Here is a 17,500-nt window from a genome sequence, read left to right as displayed (position 1 = left end):
CAGTTGCGTTCTGGGGTCGATCTAATCGACTGTCCCCACCAAAAAAATTTCGGGCCTTGTGCCTACAGTAGAAAAGAGTAAATATATATCGCCGAAAACATGCCTGGATTGGTTACCACGCTTAGCAATCATGTGATCTCGTGTTCAAACTCGCCGAATGATACTTCAGACAACTGTCATTGCCAAGACATCCGCTCGACTTACGCTATTTCAGTGAAACATTGTAGGTAGGATCTTCGTTAAAATCCCGTTGGATGGCCTGTTCTTGTAATTCTAATTTCCAGTCTAGACACACCGTGCGACGTTGATTGTATTCGATAATTACGTTGATGACATACGCGTCTGTGGAATACTCGGCTATTTCGAAAGCTAACTCAATGAATAATTCGTTCATATTTTAGAACAACTGGCATCGTTGTTAGAATAATAGGTGTCCGGCTTTTTGGAAGGACTGGACGCACATACATCAAAATCACCATGATAGTTTTGCCCTTCATGTTAGATATATGTGTCTGCATGTCTGCATGATTTACTAGGAATACAAATCGTCAGCTGCACGTTTGCTGTATTCCCGTTTATCAGATCGGCATCATTCATCAGTCTATGATCAGCGACAACGAATTAATGTTTAAACTTTTAAGCCCCATCTGACGTCATAAGCTAATCACACCGTCGCGTACGGAAACCAGTTATCAGATGTTAAGTGTCCTTCGGAAAGACAATGTTGCTTAATATCGACTGGAAATAACCGCTTTTATTGGATTAATTGAATTATTGTGGACATGAATTCCAGCTTTTGGAATTAGACATTTTGTTTTATGTCAATTATCATGGCTCTGGTTTTTATTCTTCGTTCGATTTTTATTTGGCATAATTACGATTTTTGTTGAAATTTACGTGTCAGCTTTCATAAATATTAGAATTTAATGCATTTTTTTCATGATTGTACGTAATTAGAATTAGTTCTTTTCTTCTTTTTAATATGTTATGATTCATTATTGATGCACTCTAAAGAAGAGTCATTTCAGATCAGAATAAACTTCAACTAATAAAAAAAATATAATAACCGTAAAAATCGAAGATTTAAACTGTTATACAGGAGTGGCTGTGTGGTAAAAGGTTTGTTTGTTTCCTAGCCACATAGTCCCAGGTTCAGTCCCACTGTGTGGTACCTTGGATTAAGTGTCATCTGCTATAGCCCTGGGCCGACCAAAACCTTGTGACGTGGATTTGGAAGACGGAAGCTGAAAGAAGCCTGTCATATATATATATTATATATATATATATATATATTATATATATATATATGAAATGGGTTGGTGCATAATGATTGCATCCTCTTTTCAACGAATTTTATTCAACAAAAACAATAACAATATTTAGCAAAAACATCTTTAAATGAGGGTCTGACCGTCTGCCAAGCAAATCGGTAGCAGTAATTGACGTTGATGGTGAATATGCTCCGGAATAATCATTTAAAGATGTTTTTGTTACATGTTGTCATTGTTTTTGTTGAATAAGATTTGTTAACAAAAAGCCGCAATAATTATGCACCAACCCTATGTATGTATGTATGTATGTATGTATGTATGTATGTATGTATGTATGTATGTATGTATGTATGTATGTATGTATGTATGTATGTATGTATTTATGTGTGTGTATGTGGATATGTGTCTATGTTTGCTTCTACCCCACCGCTTTACAACCAGTATTGGAGTGTTTATGTTCTCGTTTCGAATAAAATTCTTCAAGGCGGTGCCCCAGTATGACCGCAGCCTAATGACTGAAGCAAGTGAAAGATAAAAGATTCCAAGATTCCAAGAATAAAACGTAGTTCAAGAAACACGAGAAGATTCTCGAAACTATCGCCTATGACTATTTCAATCTTATAAATTCATTTCACACGAGACAACGTCGTAATAATATCTCTGAAAGGAATCGGAAATCTGTGGTTGGCATTGTGTCAGAAAGGCTCCGGTTATCAAGTTTCCTGACAGAAAGTAATTATTACAACCAAACATAAAAATTGATCTCGATTACTACTAAACTGTTATCTTCTCGAATTTAAGCCTCTTTTCCCAATTCATCAGCACAGATATTTTGAAAGATCACCTGAAAAGCTATTGGAAATATTGTCTGTCTGTAATCGATAAGATTTAGAAGTAATGATCATTGTTGTTGTTGGTAATAATGTTGTTAGCCTAACTAATGGTCTAATTAAGCAGTCCTAAGATCAAAGGTGTCCTGGCTGTCACCAAAAGCTTAGTCCATCTCGGACTGCACTATCCAATGCGTTTTATATTTTTCTTTTTTAGAATGGCTGAATAACGCTTCTGTTGGCTATTATTTCGAGCAGATCTATCGGTCGTGTACAGGACCCTGTCTATTATATTGTCTGGTGGTGTGGATATTTTTAACCAATCAAATTATAAGATCACTTATTCTCGGAAATGAATGTGTCACTTCAAGATAATAACTCAAAGAAATCGAACTGTCAGGCGAGTCTCTAAGTGGTCGATCGACAGGCTAGAAAGAACAATCAAATCTTTCTCAAAATATTATTTTCTCTAAAGAACGGACACAATGGACAATCTGGTTTTCGCATACACAGAAAATGAAAGATGGTCATAGCAGGAACGAGGTTTTGATTGTGTATCTGCTTGATTGATGCAGACTTTAACAAATGGTTTTGGATTTAGGGATAAGCCTGCATTTCTGAGGGGAAGGAATAAGTCGAACGGGTACTTTTATTTTATAGACCATGAATTGAGGAAAAGCGAAGCTAACCTCGGTAAGATTTGAACTGGCTGAATTGTTAGCATGCTGGACAAACTGCTTAGTAGCATTTCGTCCATCTTTACAATCTTTACGTTCTAAGTTCAAATTGCGCCGGAGTCCACTTTGCCTTTCGTCCTTTCGGTGACGATAAAATCAGTACCACTTGAGCACTGGGGTCAATGTAATCAGCTTGACCCCTTCCCAGAAATTGCGGACCTTGTATCAAAATGTCAAACCAATATCTTAATGCCTATGTTTATTCTACAAGATTAATTAATTGTAACTGCTGAAGTTTTCTCTTTGACAAATGCAACATCGAAATCAATGTAGAAATAAGCCACAGATCTGTATTCTATGTAAACAATGCCAAATTCAAAAAAATTTCAGAAACGACGAATCTAAGACAATAGTCTTCAGAAAATTTCAAGCTTGCATTGTAAGGAGAGCTTGCACGTAGACATTGGATTTCACAGAATAAATCGTATGACTACAGATGTTTTGAATCTAGAAAATAATTATGCCAAAAGCAATAATTAATGAGTCTTAGTTATGAAGAAGTGTAAATTCTATATACACAAAGAAACAAAAATCTGAATATACTAAGTAATTTGGTTTTTAGAAATCTAAAACTTTCTTAAAAATCAATAGCTTAAAAGGAGACCCTCTCGTGTATTTTATGAGATATATTAAGACACACACACATTGACAGACAGACAGATGCACGCACATACGCAAACACACGCAGACACACGCAGACACACGCAGACACCGAAGATACTTATATGTGTATATATAAATATATGTGTGTGTGTATGTATGTATATACGGGTATTGGCGACTTCTTTAGTCAATAGATTACGACCAGAAGGCGGCGAGATGGCAGAAACGTTAGCACGCCGGGCGAAATGCTTAGCAGTATTTCGTCTGTCCTTATGTTCTGAGTTCAAATTCTACTGAGGTCGACTTTGCCCTTCATCCTTTCGGGGTCGATAAATTAAGTACTAGTTGCGTACTGGGGTCGATTTAATCGACTGAGCCCCTCCCTCAGAATTTCGGCCCTTGTGCCTATAGCAGAAAAGAATAGATTGCGACCATGCTGGGGTACCCCGTTGAAAATTTATATATATATATATACTATATATATATATATATATATATATATTTAAAGCCCGGTATTTATTCTATCCGCGATGAAAAACAATCATCCCTAATTCCCAAATATACCAAACTTATCAAAAAGGGCAAAAAATAGGAATAAGGAATAAGCAAGAATAAAGCAATGAACAATTGGGGGACAAAATGTTAAATCAGAAGATATGAAGTAGTTCAAATTTCGCAAGTAATCATTGAGTATTATAAGAAAAAGACAAAACTTTGAAGGAGAAACATAAACAATCTATGGGAGAGGTTCAAGAAAAAGGGGAAAAAACTCACATCCTTCTCTCCGAGAGCAAAAGAACTGGAAATATGGAAAGCTTATTTTAAAAATTCCAGCGAGTAATAAAAGATGTGATTGCATTTTAAAAATAGGATCGTTTAGTGATTGAAACATCAGTTGCAGGTTAGCAATTAATGTCAAAAGTTATATAAAAAACATTGATTCTGCTCAGAAAAATCCCAAAGCGAAGGGTGAATATGGTTTGTATATTTGGTTTATGCTGCAATAAGCAGAAAGGTTCATTCTACAAATAGACATATGTTAAAAAATCTGTGGATGGACAGCTGTAGATATTCACATTTATACATAATACATGTAAACTCTGCATTTGTATATATATATATATAATATATATGAGAAGAGAGAGAGGTAGGGAGAGGGAGATTCACACACATACATGTTTATGTATATAAACCAACACACACAAGCACAAAATATGTGTGTTAGTGTGTGTAAATATATGTATATATTTATTCTATTATGCTTTTATTTCTTTCAGTTATTTGACTGCGGCCATGTTGCAGCAACGCCTTAAAGGGTTTTTGAATCGAAGAAATCGACACCCAAGACTTTGTAAGGATAGTAACCTTCTTTGTTAGGTTAGTACTTATTCTATCGGTTACTTTAGGGGACGTAAACACAACAACATTAGTTGTCAAGCGATGGTGGAAGAACAAATACAGACACACAAACATATACATACACACACACACACACACACACACACACATATATAATATATATATTGTGTGGGTGGTGGGTGTGTGTGTGTGTGTGTGTGTGTGTGTGTGGTGATGTATGGCGATTTATTCCTCCGTCTTCCGTTTCTATTGGACTTTTCTCTGTTCTGAAGAAGAGCTTTGCTCGAAAGTTAAACCACCTTTCTTCCTTCCCTGAGCGTCTGCTAATACTTTACATGTAATACGTACTCGCGTGTTGTTTTTGTTTGTTTGTTCTTCGTTTATATATATATCGACGGGCTTCTTTCAGTTTCCGTCTACCAAATCCATTCCAAGACTTTGGTCGGCGCGACGCCATAGTAGAAGACACTTACCCAGTGTGCCACACAGTGGGATTGAACACGGAAACCATGCCGTTGAGAAGCAAGCTTCTTACTAGACAGCCACGCCTGCGCCTATACAACACACACACACCCACACACACCACACACATATATATATATATGTTGTGTGTGTGTGTGTGTGTGTGGTGTGTGTGTGTGTGTATGTATGGCGATTTATTCCTCCGTCTTCCGTTTCTATTGGACTTTTCTCTGTTTCTGAAGAAGAGCTTTGCTCGAAACGTTAAACCACCTTTCTTTCCTTCCCTGAGCGTCTGCTAATACTTTACATGTACTACGTACTCGCGTTGTTGTTTTTGTTTGTTTGTTCTTCGTTTATATATATATCGACGGGCTTCTTTCAGTTTCCGTCTACCAAATCCATTCACAAGACTTTGGTCGGCGCGACGCCATAGTAGAAGACACTTACCCAGTGTGCCACACAGTGGGATTGAACACGGAAACATGCCGTTGAGAAGCAAGCTTCTTACTAGACAGCCACGCCTGCGCCTATACACACACACACACACACACACACACATATATATATATATATATGAATGTATGTATATATGTATATATGTATATATTTGCATCTACATATATAGATGTATTTATAGTTTCTAATACATAAATATGCAGGGTTCGATAGGTATACGTGTGTGTGCACATCTGTTTGTAAATATGTATATGTATATAAATACGTATGTACATAAATATGTAAAAGTGCATGCGCTGTTTAGAATATAATGAAGTACCTGCAGGAGATAAAAAAAACAGCTAATCATAAAATAACGATATACGGTGGATGTAGGCTTCGATGTAGATGCCAGCGAATAAATTTCTCCTAAAAATGAGCAATGGACATACGTAACCCTGTTAAGACTTCTGACACTTTGTTACCCGAAATATATATGCGCTGACAAATAAGAACACATAACGGATACACTTACACACATTAAAACTCCTCACATATCTACATACATATGCATACGAATATACGTACAGATTTCATAATACACACACGCGCGCGCGTGTGTATGTATGTATATATATGTATATATATAATATATATATATATATATATATATATATATACACATATATATGTATATATATATATATATATGTATATATATGTATATATATATATGTTATATATAATATATATATATATATGTATCTATATATACATATATACATATATATATATATATATATATATATTATATACATATATATACATATATATATATATATATATATATATATATATGTATATATATATATATATATATATATATATATATATATATGTATATGTATATATAATATATATTATATAATATATATATATATATATGTATATATATGTATATATATGTATATTTTGACTTGTTTTTTCATATATATATATATATATATATATATATATATATATATGTATGTATATATAGGCACTGGAGTGGGTGTGTGGTAAGTAGCTTGCTTATCAACCACATGGTTCCGAGTTCAATCCCACTGCGTGGCACCTTGGGCGAGTGTCTTTTACTATAGCTTCGAGTCGACCAAAGCATTGCGAGTGGATTTGGTACGCGGAAACTGAAAGAAGCCCGTCGTATATATATATATATATGAATTCATGTGTTTGTACGTATGTAGAATTACAGTCACTGACGCATACACATGCCTTGTGCTCATACACATCCATATAACTTTATTTGCCCATCTGCACTTGTACATATATACACACGTGTGTGTGTATGGTTATGCATATATATGCAGAGCGAAAGTATGTAAGAGGAAGTAAGAGAGAGAGAGAGTGTGAGTGAGAGTGAGTGAGAGGGACAGAGTGAGAGAGAGAGAGTAACAATCCCGCATAGTTACTCATTTCTATATGCCATGTACACAAACATAAATAGGCGCACAAACGAATAAAATAATATATTTCTATAACATATGTAACCAATATACACAAATTGCGTATATTTTATGCTAAAGAAGTATACACGTACGCCGTATATTTGCATGTGTGTGTGTGTATGTGTGTGTATCTGTGTGTATGCGTGGCGCGCTTACGGTAAAATGTTGACAGCCAGATATAGGCAGAATGCAGGAAAATAACCATTAAGCAAAGACCGAGCAAGAGGTCACATGCATACGATACAAAGAATAGATGCAAAAATGTGTACGAATACAAAGGCAAACCAATATATCGCTTCACCTGAAGCATAATATATCATATTCGCAATGATGTGAATGAGTGTATGCATAAACGGTAAACACATGAAAACCGAAAAATGCAAATACGATAATATAGAATACGATAAAATAGAATGCAAATACGAAATGAAAACAAATGATAAATATTGACGTTGCAATCACAGAAGACGAGGGATTGTATGAGGTTGCGATGTCAATACTAGTTAACGGTTATCCAGTTTTTGGGTCTTGAACCATCTTCTGGCAACAAGAGTCGATCGAAGCTAACGTAGCAGTTATTAAGGATTATGAAGTGTTAATATGGGAAGACATGTTTAGAAACATCCTCACAAGACGAGATGCGCTCATATTAATACAATAAATTATTACAATTTCAGGTGAGTAGAGAGCACAGAATTGTATATTGCTTGGTCTAAAGGAAAGTTCAAACCAAGTAGTGACATTCTTAGTTAATTTTTAATTACTCTTTTTATGGATGAATATACACATGTATTTGTAGGTTTGTATATGTGTGCGTAAGTGGAGGCGCAATGGCGCAGTGGTTAGGGTAGCGGACTCGCAGTTTTAGGATCGCGGTTTCGATTCCCAGACCGGGTGTTGTGAGTGTTTATTGAGCGAAAACACCTAAAGCTCCACGAATCTCCGGCAGCAGGTGGTGGTGAACCCTGCTGTACTCTTTCAACACAACTTTCTCTCACTCTTTCTTCCTGTTTCTGTAGTACCTGTATTTCAAAGGGACCAGCCTTGTTACACTTTATGTCACGCTAAATCTGCCCCACCCCGAGAACTACGTTAATAGTGTCTGTGGAGTGCTCAGCCACTTACACTTTAATTTCACGAGCAGGCTGTTCCGTTGATCGGATCAACTGTAACACTCATCGTCGTAACCGACGGAGTGCCAGTCATATGTGTGCGTAACTATTTGTCTAGTAAAATAGAAGGCACTTTTGTATTTGTATTTAGTATAAACATGCTCTGGAAACATGAATGTAACTAGAAATCTCCATTCGGTTCATTCTTCTTTCCTATTTATCTACATAGATATATACATATGTACTTATACATCTGCATTTACACATACATGCATATGTATATTTATGTATATATCTTTCATATATCAGGTCATCCCATAAGTTCTGTCCAAATTGTGAATAAAGAAAACAAGTGATCAAATGTTATAACGTTGCAATTATAATGGCGTCCAGTGAAGTGACGTAGGAATATATGGGGGGACGCGCGTGAGAGGGGTGGACGCGTAAGGAAAAGCAGAAAAACAGAGAGGTAACAAAATTGAAACTTAAATGTCAGGTGAAAAAATGTCGCTCACAAGCAGGTGCTTAGTTACACACACACATACACACACACACACATACACATACACATACTAATACATACAGGAATGTAAAAATGTATACATACGTTCATATATACAAACATATAGGCTCATACATACAAGGGTATCCATAAGACAGCTTTGAATTTTTACTCAAGAATTTTCACGCGTACACAATTATACACAGAACTATGCTAATACAAGCACAAATGTACTTGTACACACACATACACAGCACGTACACACGCACACACACACACACATATATATATATATACACATACATATACATATATATATGCATATATTATATTAATATATATACACACACACATATAGTTATACATAAATAGTCACCTATATCCACCAATATATACGCTTTACTCTCTTTACTCTTTTACTTGTTTCAGTCATTTGACTGCGGCCATGCTGGAGCACCGTCTTTAGTCGAGCAAAATCGACCCCGGGATTTATTCTTTGTAAGCCCAGTACTTATTCTATCGGTCTCTTTTGCCGAACCGCTAAGTGACGGGGACGTAAACATACCAGCATCGGTTGTCTAGCAATGCTAGGGGAACAAACACAGACACACAAACATATACACACACACACACCACACATATATATATATATATATATATACATATATACGACAGGCTTCTTTCAGTTTCCGTCTACCAAATCCACTCACAAGGCATTGGTCGGCCGAGGCTATAGCAGAAGACACTTGCCCAAGATGCCACGCAGTGGGACTGAACCCGGAACCATGTGGTTGGTAAGCAAGCTACTTACCACACAACCAATATATATATATATATATATATATATATATATATATATATATATACGCACACATACATACATATATATCCATATATATATATATATATATATATATACATATATACATATATATATATATATATATATATATATATATCTATATATATATTCACCTGTACATATGGATATGGATAGATAGATGCAGATGTAGATATATATCCATGCTTTCAATGTGCATACACACACACAGTCACGCGCGCACACAATGACGGTATAGCATGGAATGAATATGAGAGGAGTAGTCAACGCATGCTGGAAATTATATGCTTTATTGAATCGGATTCGTCTTGCTCACGACGCAGGTTATTGCGATATTCAGATATGTCGCAACTATGAATTAGAATATATGGCTCCATAAATGTTTGCATGTGTGTCCGTTTGTATTTGTGTGTGTGCGTGTGTGCGTGCGTGTGCGTGCGTGTGCGTGCGCGCGCGTGTGTGTGTGTGTGTACATTTGTATCATATTTTGCAGTCCTGCTTCTTTTTAATCGGAAGTATTTTAGTATTTTGGACAACGTGTGAAAACATTTGGTCTCTCATTTAACGACCAAACAGTATTTATTTTCCGTTTTACAAACATTTCCAGTGCCCGAACATCTTTTATTCAGAAATCACGCATAGATTCTACATTCTAATAGTTTTTCCACTATTTTTTACTGGACAAATGCCAAAACTCTACGGAAACTGTATCAAAACAAATATGTGAATCTGAACGTTGACATCGAAGATGTACCTACATGTATGTATTCAGTAAGAACAGCCAAACCGGGAGCTTCTTTGCGGCTGATCTGTCTACTTGAAATAGTAAACGAGACTCCCTCCAACTATATCTTGCCTTTTAAAAATCAGAAAGAATATGAGAATAGACGCAAAAATATCTGTGTGGTTAAGAAGCTCGCTTTGTAACCTACACGGTGTGTTGGGCAAGTGTCTTTATTTAAAAACTCGGACCGAATAATTTATTATGTCCACATAAACTTGTGGTTTGGTAAAACAGCCCTATAGATTAAGCAACAATCCCACAAAACAAGTATTAGAGACGATTTGTTTGACTCAAATCTTCCAGGACGTGCACCAGCATTGACACAGTCACGTGACAGAAGCAAGTAACAGATAAATCCGCACGCCTAGAAAGGACTTCTTCCATAGGGTCTTCATTAGGCTTAATCAACAGCAATATGTGTATGCTCGTGCGCATGTATACAGAGAGAGAGGAGAGAGAGAGAGAGAGAGAGAGAGAGAGAGTGAGTGAGAGTGTTGAAATTCATAGAATAACAAAAAGAAAACAAAAGACGAAGTCAGGTGTAGGAACAGAAATCAAGTGTAATAGTTTGACGCTCGGGAAAATGAAAAAGTCCTTTACGTTTCGGACCTACGCTCTTCAGCAGAAAGGAATAAGAGAAAATAAACAGAGAGAGTGAAAGAAACTTGTAGATTTCAGAAGTCCAGCATGGTGAATGATTGGGAAAATCTCTCTCTCTCTCTCTATATATATATATTATATATAGAGAGAGAGAGAGAGAGAGAGGAGAGAGAAAGAGAGAGAGAGAGAAGAGAGAGAGAGAGAGAGAGAGAGAGAGAGAGAGAGAGAGAGAGAGAGAGAAAGAGACGTCATTAAAATGATAAAGGGCATTAAACAGCACCATTATTACTAGAAATAAGAATCAAAACAAGTTAATAGCCACGGAAAACACTATCTTAATGACTGACAAGGGAGGCAAGCTCCTTACAGCAGAGGACATAGCCAGATCATCGATGAGTTTGCATTTTAATGCTCATTAGTGGCTCTCCCCGCGCCTAGGGTTAAACTCGCCTCGCCTTCTACGTTTATAAGATTTCTTTTGAAATCGCTCGTTGATTTCATAAACAGTAAAAGTGAACATTATAAATAATACGGTTGGCTTATACGCAATTTTACAAGTTAAAGACACACACACACACACACACACACACACACACACGCGCGCGCGCACACACACACACACAACGAATCAAACTGAGCGAGCGTCTCGGAGCACCTTTATCCTTAATACTCTTCAAACGATATATATATTGAAATCAAGGCGGTGAGCTGGCAGAAACGTTAGCACGCCGGGCGAAATGCTAAGCGATATTTCGTCTGTCTTTACGTTTTGAATTCAAATTCCACCGAGGTCGACTTTGCCTTTCATCTTTTCAAGGTCGATAAATTAAGAGACAATTGCATACTGGGATCGATCTAATCGACTGTCCCCTCCCCAAACATTTCGAGCCTTGTGCCTAGAGTAGGATAAATATTGGGATCAGAAGCAGTTAGCCACTCTATATTGTCGTGGTCGAGTTCTCCTTTGCAGCTTCTTCATTTGGTAACCTCACCTCAACTGTGCCAAAGTAACTTCCTGAAGTAGCATCAGAGTGTTTAGGTCCAGATTACGTGAAGCCATTTTTCTACATGAACCTACGTCGTCCGCGAAAGTAATTTCGTTTTGCCTGCAATGCATTTAGAAATAAATATTTTCCTTTTCGTTTCTTTTTGAATTGGTCGCAGTCTTTTCAGGCAAATTGCTCTACCATTCTTGATGAGATGTGCTTTTGCATTACTTAGTTCTTCCGGTATAAACTCTGCCCTTGTTTTCTACAAGTATTTCCCAAACCGTTCTCTGGTTGCACACCTGGCGTAGCTGAGCGGTAAGAAGCTTGCTTCCCAACCACATGGATCCGAGTTCAGTCCCATTGCATGGAACCTTGGGCAAATAATTTCTACTACAGCCTCGACTAAAACCTTGTGAGTGAATTAGATAGACGGATACTGAAAAGAAGCCCGTTTTTAATAATTATATATGTGTATGTATGTTTGTGTTTGCCAACCGGTGTCGGCCTGTTTACGCCCCCGTAACTTAGCGGTTCAGCAAAAGAAACTGATAGAATAAGTACCGAAAAAAGTAACTGATAAAAGCGTCACTATTTTCAGCTTGTTTGTGCTGTGGCGATGGTAATGATGGCGGTCGGGCTGGCTGCTATGTTCTTTTTGTTTTGTTTCTTACTGTTGTTCTTCTTTCTAGGCTCTGTAATGGTGTAAGTGGTGGTGGTGCTGCTTTCACTTTCCTTTTTTCTCTATGTTCTTGGTGCTGTTGTTAATGTTGTTGCTATTGTTAATTATATATTCCATGTTAACTGTAGCAGGTAGAGGCAGGAAACTATCTTCATAACGGCTCTCTTCCAAGAGACATCTCTCACTTCGATTTCAGAAGCCATATTTTCTTTTTTGTTTTATAGTTAAAAACATTTTTTTTGTAAACCTTTGCAACTGGAAATTTCAAAATTCACCTCAAAATGAAGAATATTTCACAAATCCAATAACTCTCAGGAAATGCTAATTAGCTCATTCAGAAAATGGTAAAACAAAAGCCAAAATAACGCTCTTTGAAATCACAAAATTCAACAGAAGCTCACGAGCTCAAAAACGACGTCCATTCCTTACAAGAATTGATAAAATTAATAGTGGATAATAATTCTTTCTATGAGAGGCACATTTCGAGTTAGTTACTTGGACCCCAATACTAAACTGGTACTATTTTTACGATCCTGAAACGATGAGGCTAAGATCGACCTCGGCAGAATTTGAACTCAGAACGTAGAGATGGACGAAATGCCGTAAAGATTTTCGCCCGATACGTTAGCTATTCTGCTACAACAGCCACAACAACAACAACAACAGTCACAACAACAATAACAATAATAATAATGTACATGACGGGCAGTACAACCCCCGGTAGATACAATAATAATAATAATAATAATAATAATAATAATAATAATAATAATTAATAATAATAAGGCGACACGTTAGCCGAATCAGTAGACCATCTTGTCTCATGATGTCCTGCGCTGACACTAAAGGAAAGCGAAAATCATCACGATAGGGTAGGGCAGTATTTACATTGGGAAATATGTAAACACTACAAAATCAACATTCCTGCTTACTGGTATGAACACCATCCTGAACCAATCGTCAAAGGTAAAAATGTCACCATCCTCTGGAATTTTCCAGTCAACAGTGACAGAACGATCGAGGCTAATCGATCAGACATAATTATTACAGATAAGGAAGAAAATACTTGTAGACTAATAGATGTAAGTGATCCATTTGATATAAATATATGTGTAGAGGAATTTGGCAAATTAAGTAAATATAAGGACCTGGAAACTGAAATACAAAAGATGCGGCATTTTAAAGCAAGAACTGTTTCTGTTATTGTAGGTGTCCTTGCTATGCAAAAATGGGATGTCAGAAACATCTACACAAGATCCCAGGAGAACCATGTCTCAGAGAAATCCAAAAGATTTTACTCACAAGTACAGCTCACAACCTTAGAAAAAAACCCTATCCATTTAAATGTTTGTGTTGCATTACATGAAGATATTTCGCTATTTATTTCTTTATTACTCACAAGGGGCTAAACACAGTGGGGACAAACAAGGACAGACAAACAGATTAAGTCGGTTACATCGACCCCAGTGCGTAACTGGTACTTAATTTATCGACCCCGAAAGGATGAAAGGCAAAGTCGACCTCGGCGGAATTTGAACTCAGAACGTAACAGCAGACGAAATACCGCTAAGCATTTCGCCCGGCGTGCTAACGATTCTGCCAGCTCGCCGCCTTTGATATTTCACTATTGCCCCTGTCACTTCCCTTCCCCAAGCTTTCAGTCACACTGTAACAACTCTTATCGTTTGCTCGACCTCGGATGCTGGGTGTGTCTCGGCAAGTAATTGTAACAAACATGGAGATTAAAAGCAAAAATGATGATGATGATGATGATGATGATGATGATGATGATGATGGTGGTGGTGGTGGTGGTGGTGATGATGATGAGGAGGAGGAGTAGGATAATATCACATCGACTACTACTACTAATAATAATGAAACACCCAATGCTACTAGTACCTCCTCACTCAGAATTTGTAATATTACTACACAGCCACTTCTTTGCCCTTTCGTTTTTCAGTTTTATTTTCAATATCGACTGCGAGAATATGTATTAAAACTTTCTATTATAGGCACAAGGCCTGAAAATGGTGGCAGGGTGCTTGTCGATTACATTGACCCGAGTGGTCAACTGGTACTCATTTCATCGAATCCTAAGGATGAATGGCAATCTTGACCTGAGCAGAAATTGAACTCAGAACGTAAAGACGGACGAAATGCCGCTAAGCATTTTACCCGGCGTGCTAACGATTCTGCCCGTTACTCAGTTCCCATGGCGCATAAGTTGATGAGATAAGAACATTCTCCTGGAACAGAATGCTGGTCTGTTGTGGGGTTCGAGGCTAGCAATTTTGAGGGGACGGAACAAGTCGATTACCTCGCCCTCCCCTCCCCGGTACTTGAATGGTACTTTATTTTATCAGCCATGAAGAGATGGAAAGTCAGAGTTAACCTCGCAGAGTTTTGAACGCACAACATTCAGAGCCATAAGAAATGCCGTTCAGTATTCTATCCGACGCGTTAACGATTCTGAAACCTTGCCGCCTGACCTAGCTGTCGATCAGACTATCGAATGTTGTAATGCATCGCTGGTCACAGTGCTATTTACATTGTTGTACTTTTGAATGACACCGCCTCGCTGGCTAGGCAAGCAGGCTAGTATTCTTCCTGATCGGAAGGCTAATCCATCGCAGAGTTACAAACTTGCAGCTGGGTAGACTGACACAATGTAAAATGAAGTGGTTTACACAAGAACGCAATGCACCGCCCGCTCCGGGAATCGAGCCCATGATCTAGTGGTCGTCAGTGCAATACCCTAATCACTAGGCCACACCCATTTATCACAGGTTTTGTTGGAGCCTCTGGAATCTTGCATGCGTAGCGGGCTTATTATCTGCAGCCTACGGTACCATACTATTCGTTCTTTTCAGTTATCTAATACTTTCCTGATTATTCTGGCCAGGCCAAGGATGCAAACCTTTGGTAACAGTTCTATTGGACACTCTATTCCAATTATCGTTGCTTAATTTAACTTTTCCAGAATCATGTAAGTAATATTTAACTTCGGAGGCGTTTCAGGTGATTTCTTTCATAGAGACAAGTCGGTGTTGGAGAATGTAATAAATTGCATCGACCCTAATACATAACTGATACTTATTCTATGATGGCACATGGCTCAGTGGTTAGAGCGTCGAGCTTACGATCGTGAGGTTGTGAGTTCGATTCCCGAACCGGGCTTTATGATGTGTTTTTGACCAAGACACTTTATTTCACGTTGCCCCAGTTCACTCAGCTGTAGAAATGAGTTGCGACGTCACTGGTGCCAAGCTGTATCGGCCTTTGCCTTTCCCTTGGATAATATCAGTGGTGTGGAGAGCGGGGAAGCTGGTATACATAGGTGACTGCTGGTCTTCCATAAACAACCTTGCCCGGACTTGTGCCTCGGAGGGTAACTTTCTAGGTGCAATCACATGGTCATTCTTGACCGAAGGGGGTCACCCACCTGTTCCATGGACTGGGAAGGAAGATATGGAAACTCAGTTTTGCTGATATTTGAAACCAGAATTTAAAGAAATATATGGCAGTAGTGTAAAACAGAAAAGAAACTCCGGATTAAATATCGCGTTGTATTCGGTAATGGTACTTGCTGATTCGCACACCACTACAACTGCTGCTGTCATTGTTCTCTTCGGGGTGGCGATGAAAGAAGGCGACCAGGTGTGTATCGATAATTTTAATGATGAAACAGGTGGCAATTATATCGGCCTGGCTTCTCCCTCACCACCATTATCTCATCGAACATAAACAATACTACCCTTCCGATAATTATAGCATGACCGCCGCCAACACCACCAACACAAACAACTACACTACCGTCACCGCCAGCTCCACCGCCACAATGGTTACCAGTAACACAAATAATACCCCTTCGTTATCGCTACTCCTACTACAACCAATTGATTCTAAGCACTGTACTTTTAAGCGTGTGTAGGTATATACAATCACGCACAAACACACATATACACAAAGACACACACACACAAGCAAAAAAATAGACATACACACACGCGCGCATATGTGCTGAATACCCGAGGTAAGCTGAAACTGCTTGTCATAAAAATACATTAGCGTAAATGGTCTTGAATATTCCTTAATGAATGCATTGACTGTGTAATTGGGCACTATCGAATTTCTCGTGAAATCTTACCTTTACTTTGCAAAATGAATTCCTTTGACTCTGCATCCTCTGGGTTTGTCAATGTTGAACGCCAATTGACTTTGACTCGAGTCTTGAAAATCTACAGATAATAGACTCAGTTTGATTGTGCCATACACCCTTCTATGACATGCATGTTAAAAGAACCCAGTCGAAATATTTGGCACTTAATAATCAAATTCATCATATCTTCAAGGTTCGAGGACAAAACCGTGGCTGTCACGTCATACGAGTGAAGATAAATTCGAACTGGAATGATACTTTATATAATATCTCCCCTTTGGGGTGTTGCAGAGAGAAATTCGAAGTATAGTTCCAAGAATAATTTACTGATAGATATGTAATAATGCCAAATTTATAAATTTAATTCTGAGTTTCTTCTGAATTTGCCGGAGTCAGTCTTTCGTCTCAGGTATGTTCATTCATGGGTGAAATTAAATGCATTATTGAATAATTTGTATGATTCAATCCAAAATTCTCTTGTCAATGCGGCTGAAGTCAGCTTTGCACAATGTGAGGGGTGGGGGAAACGTCAGAAATGGAAGCGAGGAAAGAAGGGTGAGGCTACGATCGGAAGCGCGGGCAACTGACGTCGTCAAGAAGCGGGGCATTTGCAAAGTGTCTTTTTTAGTCAG

The sequence above is a fragment of the Octopus sinensis genome, linkage group LG10 (assembly GCF_006345805.1).
Source record: "Octopus sinensis linkage group LG10, ASM634580v1, whole genome shotgun sequence".
NCBI classification, from domain to species: domain Eukaryota; kingdom Metazoa; phylum Mollusca; class Cephalopoda; order Octopoda; family Octopodidae; genus Octopus; species Octopus sinensis.
Note: the sequence above shows the minus strand (reverse complement) of the source record.